The sequence below is a fragment of the Lepidochelys olivacea genome (genome assembly GCF_965140295.1).
Source record: "Lepidochelys olivacea isolate rLepOli2 genome assembly, chromosome: 4".
NCBI classification, from domain to species: domain Eukaryota; kingdom Metazoa; phylum Chordata; order Testudines; family Cheloniidae; genus Lepidochelys; species Lepidochelys olivacea.
Window position 1 is genome coordinate 104,877,610 of NC_140414.1, and position 16,771 is coordinate 104,894,380.

General features: G+C 41.8%; 1 protein-coding gene across 3 annotated transcripts in view; it reads right to left on the minus strand.

Annotated features, from left to right (window-relative positions):
• KLHL5 (kelch like family member 5) overlaps positions 1-3,648 on the minus strand; it is a 94,262-nt gene extending 90,614 nt beyond the window's left edge. Inside the window, exon 1 of one of the 3 annotated variants that reach the window (XM_084626961.1) lies at positions 3,461-3,648. The gene's annotated coding sequence lies outside the window, so the exon portion shown is untranslated. Of the gene's footprint in view, positions 1-2,903; positions 2,923-3,004; positions 3,024-3,460 lie in introns of those variants that run through there. The other 2 variants (XM_084626963.1, XM_084626962.1) reach the window with 2 other exon arrangements.
• Positions 3,649-16,771: the final 13,123 nt, after the last annotated feature.

A 16,771-nucleotide genomic window follows, 5' to 3' on the forward strand; every position in this document is an offset into this window, starting at 1 on the left:
AATGACAGCCCAGATCTTACGTTACTCCATGTTACTACGTGCTACTCCATGCCAATAGATCACTTCATCTGTGCAGAGACCCAGTGAAGTCTACGGGAGTACACAAAGCAGAATCACTTCCAGGATTAGGGCCTATATGTGCACGACAAAGAAACCAAATCCTATTCAAGAGTTGAAATGCAGAACTGCGGTTATATATATTATTTATGGGACAGTTTCTGAACTAGAATAATGGAATTACTAAAATGTGTTTTACAAGATATTACACAGAATGATAAATTAACTGACTTTTCTAAAGATGTAGACACTGCAGTTCCCTAGAAAAAACAAGTGTCCATAGTTTTACAGCCAATCACACATATATACATATATATATTTGGAATTATGTCCAAACTGAAACAATGTTATTGTTCCTATTTGTCACTTCAGATGGTGTTCTAAAATCTATTTTAAAATTTGTGCTCCTAAATACTAGGTTAAAGTTTTTTTGGCAATCCACAATTGAAGATACAGTTCTTAAAAATAATTTTCTGGTATAAAAGTGTCATCAACTTGAAGCATAGTTTTTATTTAGAACCCAATTCTGTTCCCACTGAGTCAGTAGCAGAACTCCCACTCCAATATCATCATGCCACAGGATCTGATCCTGCAAACATTCACTCCCTTATATGATAGGATAGCAGATAATCAATAACGGAACTACAATTTAACTACTTAAATGCCTAAAGTTAAGCAACTGTAAGTGTTTGCAAGATTGGAGCTACACTTTCTCTTTCAAAACTACATTTATCTAGCAATGATAAGAATTTTCTATGAATATGTTCCCCTCACCTGTGCTACTGTTATGTCTCATCCTCACCCTAGTTCAAACACTCTGCCCAATGAACAAAAATTAAGAATTGTAATCCACATATTTTCTAGCAGTGTTACTATAAAAAAGCAGGCTCAATACAGTTTCTCTTTAAAGTTTCTCTTTAAAAGAGTGCGGTGGTACCGAACATCATGTCAATAAAAATGGCTCATGTCTCTTGCTGTCATTACAAAAAGTAAGTAAAAAATAAAATAAAGACATCATAATTTGTTCAATGTGTGCCCCATTAAATCCCTTTCAATTACACATTTCAAGATTCATCCTTGGGGACTTTAAACCACCACCACCACTCTGCCAACATTACAAATATTGAACAACGAGAACAGAGATACTGAAACAGAAATCAACTTCAATGAACTTCAAGAAAATACTCTGGCAACACAGGCTAAAGACAAAGAGAATATAATTCTCATACAAATGCTAGTAATAATCCAATTTTGTGGTGGAACATGTGGGAAGTCCACAAAACAGTACAATAAAGATTTTAAACATATCAGAAGCCCAAATACTGACAGTTTTGGTTGCTTTTGTACAAAAACTTATTTTAAGGCACAAATTTCTGTAGACACTGGAAAAAAAACAATAGAATTTCCCCAGAGTAGGAAAGGAAAAGGCGAATAATGGAACCATAATGGCAACTTTTGTTGACTTTAAATTCTGAGAATACCAGAAGTCATCAGAGGTGAGATTGAACATTATAGTATGAAGACCTATTTTTCCTGATCTTATTTCTCATACCCAAAATAAGAACACTCATGGAAAGAATCTTCAAGAAAAGGAACTGGAGGTATTGTTTCCAGCAAGATTAAGCAATTACCCACCATAACAGAGCTTTTGTTTTCTTGAACAATTAAATCCTGATCCTTGCAAACACTTAGAACATGTCTACACAGGAAAGTTATTATACAATTATATAGTAAGATGAAATTTAAACTGATATAGTGATACCACTATAATTCCTATGTGGCCACTCTTATTCTGGAATAAGGATGATTTTTTTGTTGTTTAATTTATGTCATTTTGGAAGAGGTTTTAACTAAACCAAAAAAAGCCACTCTTATCCCATAATAAGCATGTCCACTGGGGGAGTTATAACAGTATAACTTGTTAAAACTTTCACATGTAGACAAGCCCTTAAATACCAAGTAGACCGACTTCAATGGGATTAGTGACACAAGCTTATTTTTATGAGTGTTTGGCAGGATCTGGGCCTACATCTAAAGCAAGCAGAAAATTTAAATTCAGAGCAGGTCTTGAATGAGGACATATACTAACTTTTATTTTTAAAAGTAATAATTAAAGAATGGTATCTCTTTCCATTTTTTGGAAACTCAGTTGTTGCCTTATTCTGTTCTACATATATTTCAAGAGATTCCAATTTTACCCTTAATGCAGTTTGTTAGGATATTGCAGGGGGTGTATTTAAAAAAAAAGAGCTAGAAAAAAGGGATAATATTTGAAAAACTATTATGTTCTCTTTTCAGAGTAACAGCCATGTTAGTCTGTATCCACAAAAAGAACAGGAGTACTTGTGGCACCTAAGAGACTAACAAATTTATTAGAGCATAAGCTTTTGTGGGCTACAGCCCACTTCATCGGATGCGTAGCATGGAACATATAGTAAGAAGATGTGTGTGTATATATAGTAAGAAGATGTGTGTGTATATATATATATATATATATATATACACACACACACACACACACACATACATACACACACACACATACGCATACTGAGAAGGTGGAAGTTGCCATACAAACTGTAAGAGGCTAATTAAGATGCGCGATTATCAGGAGGAGAAAAAAAAACTTTTATAGTGATAATCAAGATGGCACATTTAGACAGTTGACAAGAAGGTGTGAGACTACTTAACATGGGAAAATAGATTCAATATGTGTAATGACCCAGCCACTCCCAGTCTCTATTCAAACCCAGGTTAATGGTATCTAGTTTGCATATTAATTCATATTAATCCATATGTTCTCTGTATTTTTATTAAGTATTTTATTTAAATATTAAATAACCTACCCGGATTAGTACGGACACAGGCAATCATTCCTTAATCTGATTTTTTGTCCCCTGGATTACGTGTGCAATGCTCGAGAGCGGTATGTGACAAAAACCCCTACCTCAAACCACTGTTTTCTTTAATCTTTCAGCATGGGCTTCAACTCCCATCAATCATCATTCACTATTAATGACTTCAGTGGTGTGCGCTAGATTAGGCTCCCCATACCAGATTTCTGTCTCGACTACCAGTGAGGCAGCAGGCTGGTACTGCCTGTCAGGAGTGAGACACGCCGCTGTTCTCGTCGGACTCCCCCACCAGCTGCCCACACACATAAAGTTGGGTCACCTTTTGCACTTGTCTCAACCCCACGCGACACTGACGCAAGTTTAGTTCAGCTCAGTTCTCTCTCCGCCCCCAGGAGCTCCCTGGGACAGGGGCCGCCGGCTCCTCTGTACAGCGCCTAAGTCCAGCAGAGCGGCAGGATCGCTGCCCCCCCTCAAAGCGCCCCCTCCCTGCAGCCTCTGCCCCCTGGCTGCCGAGCCACACCACCCATCAACCCGTCTCCCCTTCTCACCTCTCAGGGCTGGGGAGGGGGGGGTCGGGGGTGTCACTGGGAGGGCCCGGCCCCTTCCCTCCCTGTCTCGTAGTGCCCGCTATGCCAGGGCAAAGGAGAATGCAGTCACCGGACAGCCCCCTCCCGGCCGCCTCTGCTGCAGGACTTCCCGGCTCCGAGCCCCAAACTATTCCCCCAGGGATCCGGTTCTCCACCTCCCGCCCACCCCCCCTCAGGGCGGCTTCACCCAAGCGGATGAAGGGGACCACAACGAGGGGAGGGGCCCTCAGCCACGCCCTCCGACCAACCGCCGACTCCGCCTCCTCACTGGAGGGAGGGGAAGACCAGCTCCTCCGACCGCCGCCCGCGCGCCGGCTGACAGTTCACTTCCGCACGCCTGAGGGGGAAGGAATTAGAGTCGCCAGCCGCTGGGGTGGAGATATGCAAATTTAGGGGCGGTGTCGCCCCCACACAAGGGAGCGGGCGGGGTTGACTCACGTCGCCTCAGGAGAGAGCGCCGCGTTAGGCCTTTTTCCCGCCAGGGTTAGGGAGGGATTCGGTGGGATCGGTTTCAGAGTAGCAGCCCTGTTAGTCTGTATTTGCAAAAAGAACAGGAGGACTTGTGGCACCTTAGCAACTAACAAATGTATTTGAGCATAAGCTGTCCTGAGGTACATCTCACTTCATCGGATGCAGGGCACCACGGACAGAGCCATGCTCTCCTCCCCAGAGCTGAGGATTCGCTGGGGCTGGCAGATGGGATGTGGGGCGCTGCCGCTCTTTCAGGGTAGTTATTTGTTCAGGTCTGTGATAAACTACCGGAAGGCCATGTCTGCACTGCGAGTAGAGGGTGTGATTCCCAGCCGGGCAGGCATGCTCAGCTAGCGACATGAGAGCTAGCACTAGTAAAAATTGTAGCATTACTGCAGTAGCAGCAGGGCATGACTTAGCTGTGCTGAGTAGGTATCCACGGGGTTCGAGCATGTTTGTAACACTCATTGAGGTAGTGCAAGTATGTGACTCGTCATACTCCTAGCTCACAGTGTAGGGGTAGCCTACAAGAGGGTCCCACCAATTCTCCAGCTGCACTTGGCAAGCAATCTTTATGAATACAAAAAGAACAGGAGTACTTGTGGCACCTTAGCGCCTAACCAATTTATTTGAGCATAAGCTTTCGTGAGCTACAGCATCCGATGAAGTGAGCTGTAGCTCACGAAAGCTCATGCTCAAATAAATTGGTTAGTCTCTAAGGTGCCACAAGTACTCCTTTTCTTTTTGCGAATACAGACTAACACGGCTGTTACTCTGAAACCTGTCTTTATGAATATAAACATGAATGTATAAAGAGACCCATCATTTACCCCAAATTAAATCAAATAAGCCAGTAATAATATAAGTAGAACAAAAATCAACCTCCCTGCACAATCCTCACTAGAGTCACACACCATCATGCCCAATATCTATCTCCTCACAGGCAAAGGAGAAAAGCTGGGCTTTGCAGCATACACTGAAGGATACAAAGCACCTGCTGCTGAGTCATGCAAAACCTTATCAATGTCCTCAGGCCCACGAATGCAGAATAACTTCCCAAATGAATGGACTCTGTGACAGTCAGATGTGCTATCTATTGATATAAGAATATATGAGTTCACCTTTAAAGTTTTGCCTCACAGCACAAGTTTTATGTTGTTGGAGTGTGGATTCTTTTTAGGTATGTGTTGGATATAGATGTGAAAGCCTTTATGGAGTGTTACTGGTAGCATTGGGGCACTAGGAAGGTGGCAAGGAAGGCTAGAGATTTTCCCCTTCTTGTTTGCATGCTTTTAAGGTTTTGTGTGGTGGGATAAGTCCTGATATAAGCTTAGCTGTAACTAAATGTAGTTTTTGTTATTAATAATTTACTTTAAGTATGTGACTTCAAATCATAAGCTTAAATGCTTAATTGGATTGGGACCAGAATTCTCATTGCTTTTCAAGATCAAGTCCTTAATGAACTACAAAATGGGTTGGTCACCATTACACCTGGACAAATATTAGACTTTTTGGTTCAATGGTAATTAAAAATATATTTATATTTAGTTTCAGTTAATCAAAAAGTTGAAAAAATCTCCAAAATGAAATGTTTAACTTAAATTTTGAGCATTTTTAAACATTTTTTAATTTTTTAAAATTAAAGGAAGTGTTTTTAAATTAACAAGTCAGCAAAATTGGTACAAATTCATGAAATGTTAAGGTCTTCCTGAATCTGCATTTTTCACAGAAAAAGGTTTAGGTCAAAAATTTAGGAGCTCTAGTCAACCTTCCCCATTCAGTTTAGATCCTTTAATTAGCTGTGAAACAGTGGAGTTTAGGTACAATTCTTCATTAGCTAGATGCTTCCCAGGGAATGGGATCAGAAGGATACAGTCCTGATCCTGCAAACACTTATGCACATGCTTAACCATTTGCAGGATCAGGGTCTACCTGTCATCTAGCTGTCCCTCCAGGTACAGGTGCAATGGCCTGGCACCAATTCCCAGAGGTGTAAAATTATATAACAGTATTTAAATGCTGCTCTGCTTGGTGGCAGATACCATGAACTCTGTTCACTGCTGGAGAGAGAAGATAGGGAAACAGTAGCTATTGGTGAATGACAGGTTTCCGAGTAGCAGCCGTGTTAGTCTGTATCTGCAAAAAGAACAGGAGTACTTGTGGAAATTTCTTACTCTCTAAGGTGCCACAAGTACTCCTGTTCTTTTTACTGGTGAATAGTGAATCCATTTGGGGATTTAGATGGGGTTCAGAGAAGAGTGACATAAATGATTCTCTCTCTTTTATCTCAAAGTATCTTTGCAGACACAGGGTGCAGTACAGCATCACCATTCATTCCTGGTTTGTTCCATTCTTTCCTGGTTTGGTCACATCCATGAGTACAAACATCCTGCCTTCTAGTCAGTGGTCAGCCTCTAGGTCAGACTAATCTTGGTTGTGTTTACAGTGATTTCTCTGGCATCCTATCATCTGTTTGTCTTCTGCCGTGTACTCATTGATGGGATGTTCCACCCACAGTAGCACAGAAAGGGCCCAGTAACCTGACAGGCCACATCTGAGGGAGAATTAGGCATGATAAGCAAGCACTGACTGAGGAAGAAGCCCAGCTGGGCAGGAGCCAGCAGAGCTGGTATAAAGCCAAGAAGTGAGGGCAGAAGGAGGCTGCTGCTGCTATCAAAAAACATTCTTCTGCAATTCTTTAAGAATATCAGGAAAGGTGAAAGACTCAGTAATGAAAAAGATATAAAGTACAGTGCATGGCAGTCAGAGACTCAGGAAACAAGTCTGTTATATCACAAAACTGAAGAAGAAGAAAAAGAAAGGGACTGAATTCTTTAAGAATATGGGAAAGGTGCAAGACTCTAAGTCATGGACAAAATACGAACCATAGTGCATGGCAGTTTTAGACTCAGGAAGTGAATCTACTATGCTACAGAACTGAAGAAGAAGGAGGAGGCACCAGAGGGGAAGCCTGCAGACACTCTCTGCACTTAGAGAGTAGAAGTTCTGGGATCCTGGCCCCGAAGCACAGGCGCCAACTTTCCTTAGCGTCGGTGGGTGCTCGTGCCCCCCCACACCTTTGGCCCCGCCCGGACTCTGCCCCCTCCCTGCCCCATTGGACCTCTCCCCAAATCCCCACCCCGGCCCTGCCTCTTCCCCGAGCGCACCGCATTCCTCCTTCTCCCCCATCCCTCCCAGCGCTTGCTGTGCAAAACAGCTGTTTCACAGTGCAAGCACTGGGAGGGAGGGGGGAGAAGCAGGACGTGGTGGCACGCTCTGGGGAGGAGGCAGAGGTGAGCTGGGGCAGGGGGATGAGTCGGGGAGCTGCCAGTGGATGCAGAGCACGCACCAATTTTTCCCCGAGGGTGCTCCAGCCCCGTAGCACCCACGGAGTTGACGCCTATGCCCCGAAGGAAGAATGGTGGGTAAGGAAACCTGATAGAGGTGAAGTAGGAAGTAGACCAGGGAAAGAGCAGCAGGGTTTGGGATGGAGCAGACCTTGCTTGCTGATTGTCGGGTCCCTGAGTGGAACCCAGGTTAGCGGGGAGGCCCAGGTTCCTCTACCCACCACTGTAGAAATGGCATAGCCTTGAACTGGAGGACTGCCAGGAATGATACCTGACCACCAGTCAGAGAGACTTTTGATATCCTGGAATGGGGAAGCCACATAGTGACCTCGTTGGAGCACCAAACCATGAAAAGGGAGCACCCCAAGTTATGAAGGGAAAACACTGTAACTCCTGGAACACAAGAGAGGCTACAGCGTGAACAAGAGACAAAAAAGGGTATCAAACTGGGTGGAGCTATTTCCCAGATGCAGCCACAAAGGGTACCCCAATAGCGAATAGGAACCCCATGACACTGTACCATCATCATTTTTATTGTAGACTGCCCTGTACTCTGATTTCCCATCCTACTTTCCTCCTAACTTAGTTTGTCTTAAAATCATCCAACTTTATACCTACCAGATTACCATCTTTCAAAGAACCCTCACTTCTATTGCCTCTAGCCTTCTGATGTCTATTTCATTTAATGCATCTGCTTCCAGACCACAGGGCTTGTCTACACTACCGCACAGGGTCTATCTAAGATACGGAACTTCAGCTACGTGAATAGTGTAGCTGAAGTTGATGTTCTTAGATCTACTTACCGTAGTGTCTTCACTGCGGTAAGTCGACAGCTGACGCTCTCTCGTTGACTCCGCTTGCACTCCTCATTCTGGTAGAGTACCGGAGTAGATCCCCGCTGGATCGATTGCTGCCCGCCAATAGAGCGTAATACTATTCGTACACTGGTGCGAGCCAGTCATGCCTAGTCAAGTATATTAGTTCAATGAAAGGTGTTGTGTGTGGTCTCTGCTAAAAGCTAAGAACTAGCTGATTGTCATGGTTATTGTGAAATGTTTGTAGAGGAAACAATTTTAGAGTTATGTAACAAATAGGATATTATGTTCCAAAACTGTTAGAAGTGAAACTTGTCACCTAGGGCAGGGGAGTCTCAGAGCTAACTCAATCAATATTAAGAACAATCAGCACCCATGGAGACAGGCCTGTGTTTCCTGTCTGGACCAGATGCAGGCTTGAGCATTTAAAAAGACAAAAGAACCCCAAGAAAAGTCTCTGAATAAGGGACCCTTCGGGTAAGAGACAATAGTCTGTAACTGTATAATGGAAAAAGAAAGGGCACAAGATGTTATCCATTACAGAGGAGAGATTTTGCAGGCGGGAATGTCTCATGACATGTGGATCCCCGCTTTTTGGAATGGGCAACTTCTGTTAGGACTGACCATTGGGTGAGAAATCCCTTATTAGATTGGAAAGTAATTTGTTAATAAGTATAGGGTATAGGTTGCATTTTACGATTTTCTTGTACTTGTAACCTTATGTTTCCAAATCCTTGTACTTGATTTTATTGAATCTCTATCTCAAGCTTTGTTAAATAAACTTCAATTTGGTTTTACTGTGGTTTTACTAGGTCTATGTGCTTTGTGCTAAGGAGTGTGTTGAATGGAGGTGAAACCAGTGAACTGGGGGTGCATTGCTTCTACAGAGGCAGCTGATAGGTGTCCATAGCAAGTGCCAGAAGATAAGACACTGGGCACTTGACTACAACAAAGTGGGGTATGTAAATTACTAGCTTGCATTGGGAAACAGCAGGGCTTGTGGAGCCTGGAGTAGAGCACTTGTGTTGCTGAGCCTGGTGGGGACAGACAAGGCTGTCAAGCTGTTTGGAGTGGCTCAAGTGTGTGAATACCAACCTCAGGGAAGACTGTTACAAACCAGGACACAAACCCCAAACTGGTTGTGAGTTCTATATTTAGATTTCACCAACCGAGCATCACGTGTGAACTCCTCAAGACTATAACAGTTTTAAGATGGAGTCACAGACAGTCCCCTTGAATACTCCAATCTATTTTGCCACCCAGGTAAGCTTGCCTTTGTCATAGATGGTCCCTTACACCAAAAATCACAACAATATTCAAGTTATAGCCAGTCCCAAAGGACTGGTCACTCACCCCAGGTCAGCTGCACTTTAGATCTTACACCAGAGATAACATTTGTAGCTAATCCTATAATTAACTACAGATTTACTAACTAAGAAAAAGAAATGAAAGTGAATTACAAGGTTAAAGTAAGGAACACACACACACACAAATGAGTTACAGTCTTAGGTTCCAAAAGGTGATAGAAGTTGCTGTGATATGCAAGCTCTAAGTCCTCTAGGGTTAACCTAGGCCAAGCACTGGGGATCCCTTGCTTATGCCTAGAAATCTTGCCCTCTCTAAGTCCAAGCAGCCTAGTGATACAATTCCTTCTTGACAGGGATTTTTTATCCACTTCCCCCAGAGTTCAAGCTGGTGGGACAAGTCCACCTGCATGTCTCTTCTTCGTGGGTGTTGGGGAGGAGCAATCAACAAAGTCTTTGTTCTTTGATGTTTCACAATGGCTCATTTGGTTGATATGGGCCTTCTTGGGCAGGACCTAACACCTTCTGTAGAAGCCAGCATTTTACATTAGTTAATGCTTCTTTCCTGTTCGGTGAGTTACATAATTACAGAGGTTTACAATGCACACACTCAACGTAACTTTATAGTGCAGAGTACAGCTTTTATAAGTGAGTTTACTACATGCAGCATCCTACGAGCATATCATAAAGTCTAAACACATTCATATAAACTTAACATCTATTTTAACGCTAACATACAGGTGATCCAGACTGGTTTCCAGCTATGTGTTCAGTTGAGGCCTAGGGGCTTGAACTGGCATCTGGTTGCCAGCTTCACAAAGGCCCACTCCCACTGTGAGTAGGTGGTAGTGATTCACCACGGACAGCTCAGTAACTCCATAAAGTGTCACAACTGATTTGATAAATTTTCATTTTGGTACCCAACAATGTTGTTATCAGTCCATAAGTTCATCAATTTCTATGCAGCACTTGTGGCTAAAGCACACATCTCCCTTCAACAGTAGGCACTACTCAAGCTTCCTAGGTTCACATAAGAGTCTACTTTTTCTGTGATTTCATCCCTGCTGCACATCAAGACTTTATATATTGTCCCTTTTCCAAGATAAAACCACTTTGTTTTGTTGGAATTTACTGTAAATCCAAGTCAATGACACCTATATTTTCCAAGGTATCAAAAAGTATCATCATCAGTCAACATGAATAATTAGAAGCATGGAAAAACTTTGATACAAAGAAAAATTGAAAAGGTTGGGATTGTTTGCATTAGAAAGAAGACAAATAAGATGATACATGATAAAAAGTACAAAAAAATAAAGACAGAAATGGCAGATCAGGAGCTTCTTATCTCTATATGGATATTAAACCTCACACTTATCATGGCCTAAACCAATGTTTAAGTATTAGAAATTAAGGTGAGTCCCGATGTTGGGGGCAGATTATATGTGGGCCTAATGTACTCAGATATTACTGTGAAGTGCAGCAGTATAAGCCCTCTAAAATAGGCTATCCTACATTTGCATAATATGGGTCTCTTATGCACCTTTCTCGTAAGCATCTGGTGCTGGCCATTGTTGAAGACAGGATACTGGATTAGATGAGCCAGTATGGCATAGCCTATGTTCATATCTTCAGCATTTCTGCCTCTGTGGTGTTACTTGCCTGTAAGACCACCTACTACTCCTACGAGAGTTCTCTCCAGTCCTCCTCTGCAAAAAGGATGTTCATGTTACTTGGGGCTTCGAGGCTAGGAAAACTAAAGTAGGTAATAGTGGGAGAAGATTTTCAGGGGTCTAGCAGGGGTTCTCACACATGGGGGGGGGGGTTAATTTGCTAGTGGGATACAAATATCATTGATATGATAGAAATTCATAGTCCAGAAGAGTCAATTTTTGTTAAATATGGTTCACTATCTAAAACAATTTAAGCTATATGGAAGAAATATAGATACTCACTAGTTGCTGAAGACACTGTAACAAGTTATCATTCTTAAATCCTTTGAGATTCTTAGTTCAGTTGATTTCATATTCCTGATACAGTGTTCCATATCTGTGGTACACTGTTTCATATTCCTTTTTTTTTTAAATCACAGTACTGATCCAGTATCAAATGGAAAAGTTCTCAATTAATGCCTATCCTATAGTGGTAGGTAAACTATGGAAAAACTGAAATACTTTAGAATGTAGGAATGTTATTACTTTTGTAGGAAAACCACAGAATTTATTATTAATTTTGTTGGTCATTATTTGTATAGTGCCAAAGTATGCCAGGTGCTTTTCAGAAAAATAAGAACATTCTCTATGCCCTGAATATAGATGGACTTACAGTTAACTTTATAATGTGTTTACTTTTAATTTCTTAAGTTTGCACATGTATCTGTCAATGAGTTGGTACCTCAGTTTTTTACACTTATTTTAAATGGCATATATGTTTACCTGTAAATTTAGTAACATACACAAAAGCAACTTTAAAAAAAAATAATGTATTATTTCTGCCTCAAACTTACTCCTTTGAATCACAGTTTTCCCTAATATTTTGTAATGTAATTTGGATTCCTGTAATTATAATGTCAGAGATGATCTTTACTACAGATTTCCATTCAAGATGAATTCTACAATTATGGTTGTTATAGAATGACTTGGGCCCAGTTCAGCAAAGCACTTAAGCATGTACTTAAGTCCATCTTTATTAAGCAAAGCACTTATGCTCAAGTATGTTTAAGTGCATTTCCTGAATAGAGACAGACTTAAGCATGTGCTTAAATAGTTTGCTGAATTGGGGTCCTAGTATATGGCTGTCTCTGTATTATTTCTCTGATAATTAATAGAAACTGATTATGCCAGACAATTTAGTTGCATAATATATGATGGGCAAGAGTCCAGAAAGATGGAGGAATTGGAGAGCTTGAATCAATCAGAATGACTACTGGGATCTCCCAGGATATGCTTCTTCTACCACCCTGAGAGAAGATGCAACATGATGCTCTTTATTGACTTGATGAGGGCCAGAGCATGGCCCTGCCCTAGATTCACTCCCCTTTCAGACAAATAGCACCTGTGGGACCTCAGCAAGAAGTAGGCTCTATACTTCTCAATGGGATTCTGACCAGTATATTAAAAGTTCAGTTTGGCAATTTAAACCACTGGACCAAAATGGAAAAAAAAATATTTTACATGGGGCTTCTGTATTTCTCATGCTGTCTTCCTAATGCAGGACAAACATGTAAAGTACAGTTTACTGTCTGATGAGATGAAATGCAATCCTTTCAATGAATATTTGTTTGGCAGACTCAAATTGCATGCTGCCCAGGCAGCACTCCATTACTATAAGATACTTCCCATTCCCTAATTAAGGGGATATACTGGTAATTATATTAATTAGAATCTATTGTTTTGGGGGGATGTAATTAAATGGTTATGTTTTGGATAACTATTGTAAATATCCTTGACATGAATATGCATCATCTCATCATTTACCCTGAATATGATTTACTGTATAACATTGTGATTTGGGCAATCTGTCTGTATAATTTATGAATTCTCTTTGAGATTATGAAATCTGTATATGTCTGTGTTATACTGAAAACTCCATTTTGATTGTAAGCCTGGTCTTTACTTTCCTACTCTCTTTAGAGAGACAAAGTGGGTGAGGTAGTATCTTTTATTGAACAAACTTCTGTTGGTGAGAGAGTCAAGCTTTGGAACTTACACAGAGCTCTTCTACTGTCTTTTAACATTAATCTTTAACTAGAATTACAGAGGGGTGCTGGCACCAGATAGCAACAGAGGTTTGTTTAATATAAGTGTTTGGCCATTGTAATGTAATTGCTCTAGACAACAGATTGGCTGCCAACCAGGAAAACCGGTTTAACAGGGGGAGAGCTCAATTGGCAATAAAGTCACCCGGTAAGGGTCTCTAGTCACCTGACAGAGGAGAGTGGAAGGTTATAAAAGGTGAGGAGTTGATCTATGGGTCCTTGGGCATTTTTCTCTAGCTGAAGATGAGGGGAAAGCAATCCAGTGAGGCAGAGGACCCTACCTACGTTCCTGAGCACAGATGGTCACCCAAGGACTCACAAGGGAAAGGGGAGCTAGTGGGGCCATTGAATTTAGTATGTTATCATTTTCTAAATGATCTGTACTTTCTTGTTCTTTATGTGACTAAGTAAAAGAGAAATGGTGTTAGACTTCTGAGTAAAGTGTCTCTATGTGTTATAAACCACAGCTACCATGTTACCACTGGAGAGAGTTAAATGGTAAACCAAAAAGTTCATACCTTTCCATGGAGTTCTGAGAAGGAGTGTTTAAACTACATGGGAATCTGAAGGATCAGTGTTGAGTCCAAGGGCTAGGCTTCTGTACAGCTGGTTCTGGCTCTCAGGAGGAGATACTGGACAGAGAGTCTCTGCCCTGAGAGTGTGCCTAGGGGTCACCCCAAAGACTGGGGCTGTGTTCAGGTTCCAGATGCTTAAAACCCCTCTATCCAGCAGCTGTGTTCATTCACAGCAGTATAGTGAGTGACTGACAGGAAGTGCTCACTGGGACCTGTGACAAACATCAAGCCTATTCTGTTTATGTCCTTGTTACCTTGTTAACATTGTTAATAAACAACAGCACAGTACTTTGGTTTGTAACCTTACTGCATAAACTCAATAAACACATTTTACTCAAAAAAAGTTCTGTTTGACAAACCACTCTTAACAGAATCTTACCATACTAAGAATATCACTTCACTTCGTCCTCCCTTGCTAAATTTCTGAGAAAACTAGATAGCGAGAAGGAAATTTCAGATCTCTTTCTGATTCTAGCTTCAATGGAATTGCTTCATTTTGACAGGGTTCAATATTTAATTGGCTGTGGGAGAAGATCTGTATCAAAAGAGAGCTTTTTGAGTTAATTAAGCTCTACATACAGTATATACTGTATGTTTAAGTGAAAATGTTCATTTTTACATATGCATTTTCAGAGTACTTTTATATAGGCTATCCATTTAATTTTTTTCTCAGTCTCATCTGTACTCTAAAAAGAAATTATGGAATCTCGTTGTGGTTGTCATAATGAAAGGTCTTTATCTAAACTGGAACAGAAAGTCTAGGCTGTAAAATGATCACTATAGTGTATAGACAGAATGGTAGTTTGTCCTATTTCTCTTGCCACACAAGAGTAAGATAGTGCACATGTAAAACACTGCATCTGTTGTTAACATACTTCTGAGCTTTTAAGGATAAAGTATTGCTAATATTGCACTCAGCTAATACCTTAATTAGGTTTACTATATCACTTGTTAGTTGTAAAACATAGTATCCTAACAACATTTTGTTTCATATAAAGTTCTCTCCCCACCCCCATTCCCCAACAATCTGTATGTAAATACACAACATAGTAAAACTTCTGCACTAAGAGTATGATTCATTTTCTTTTTATCTTTTTGGGCAAATGAGAACAAGATCCCTTCACAGCTAGTATTCAAATAGATTACTTGTTTAGATGGTATATGAAGTGACCATTAGAGTTGGATGTTCTTAATGGAAAACTATCCTGAATAATGAAAAGGTTTCTAGTAGGGCTGTCAGTTAACTCAAGCGATTAACTCAAAACAAATTAACTCTATTAAAAAATTAATCTTGATTAATCACAGTTTTAATCACATTGTTAAACATTAATAGAATACCAATTGAAATTTATTATAAATATTTTTGTATTTTTTGACATTTTCAAATATATTGATTTCAATTACAACTCAGAATACAAAATATATAGTGCTCACTTTATATTATTATTTTTATTACAAATATTAGCACTATAAAAATTATAAACAAAAGAAATAGTATTTTTCAATTCACCTCATACAAGTACTATAGTGCAATCTCTTTATTATTAAAATGCAACGTACAAAGGTAGATTTTTGTTGTTGTTACATAACTGCACTCAAAAACAAAACAATGTAATACTTTAAAGCAATGATCTCCAACCTTTTTACGCCCAATATCACTTTGAATTTAAGGGAAACACAGGATCTGCCCTGCTCACTCCATCCCAACTCCGACCCGCCACCTCCATCGCTCGCTCTGCCCCACCCTCACTCACTTTCACCAGGCTGGGGTAGGGGGTTGGGGTTCGGGAGGGGGTGTGAGCTCTGAGCTGGGGGTAAGGGGTTCGCAGTGTGGGAGGAGGCTCTGTGCTGAGCCTGGGACAGAGTGTTGGGGTGCAGAATGCTGGCTCTGGAAGGGGGGGTCAGGGCTGGGGCAGAGGGCTGAGTGCAGAAGGGAGTATGGAGTGTAGGCTCTGGGGCGGGTTTGGGGCTGGGGCAAGGGATTGGGGTGCTGGCTCTGGGAAGGGGCTCAGGGCTGGGGATTAGGGTGTGGCCTCCTGCCCTGTGACATTTACCTCGGGCGGCTCCCGGGCAGCAACACAGAGAGGCTAAGCCAGGCTCCCTGGCTGCCCCAGTCCCACGCCTGGAAGGGGCCAATGCACCTCTGCGGCCCCTGGGAGTGGAGGTGGGGCTCTGCGTGCTCTGCGTGTGGCTCTGCACGCTGCCCCTCTCAGCAGGCACTGCCCCCAAAGGTCTCATTGGCCACAGTTCCTGGCCAGTGGGAGCTGCGAAGGTGGTGCTTGCAGGCAGGAGCCGCATGCGGAGATCCCAGCCTTCCCGTTGCCCCACGGGATTGTGGGGGCGTGCTGGCTGCTTCCGGGAGAGGTGTGGGGCTGCCAGCAGCCCCGCTACACCACAAGAGATTAGCGGCAGCCCTGCTACACCGACTGGGAGAGTCCCCAGGATTGACCAGTCAATCGCAATTGACAAGTTGATGACCACTGCTTTAGAGCCTACAAGTCCACTCAATCCTACTTCTTGTTCAGCCAATCACTAAGACAGACAAGTTTGTTTACATTTACGGGAGATAATGCTGCCCACTTTTTATTTACAATGTCACCTAAAATAAGAACAGGTGTTCACATGGCAGTTTTGTAGATGGATTTGCAAGGTATTTACATACCAGATATGCTAAACATTTGGGGTGCTTCCGCCACCATCCTTCATGCTTCCGCCACCATTCAAGAGGACGTGCTTCCGTGCTGATGACACTTGTTAAAAAAATAATGCATTGATTAAATTTGTGACTGAACTCCTTGGGGGAGAATTGTATGGCTTGTGCTCCATGGTTTTACCCACATTCTGCCATACATTTCGTGTTAGGGCAGTCTTGGATGACAACAGAGCATATGTTGTCTGATTTAAGAACGCTTTCATTGCAGATTTGACAAAGTCCAAAGAAGGTACCAATAGGAGATTTCTAAAGACAGCTACAGCACTTAACCCAAGGTTTAAGAATCTGACGTG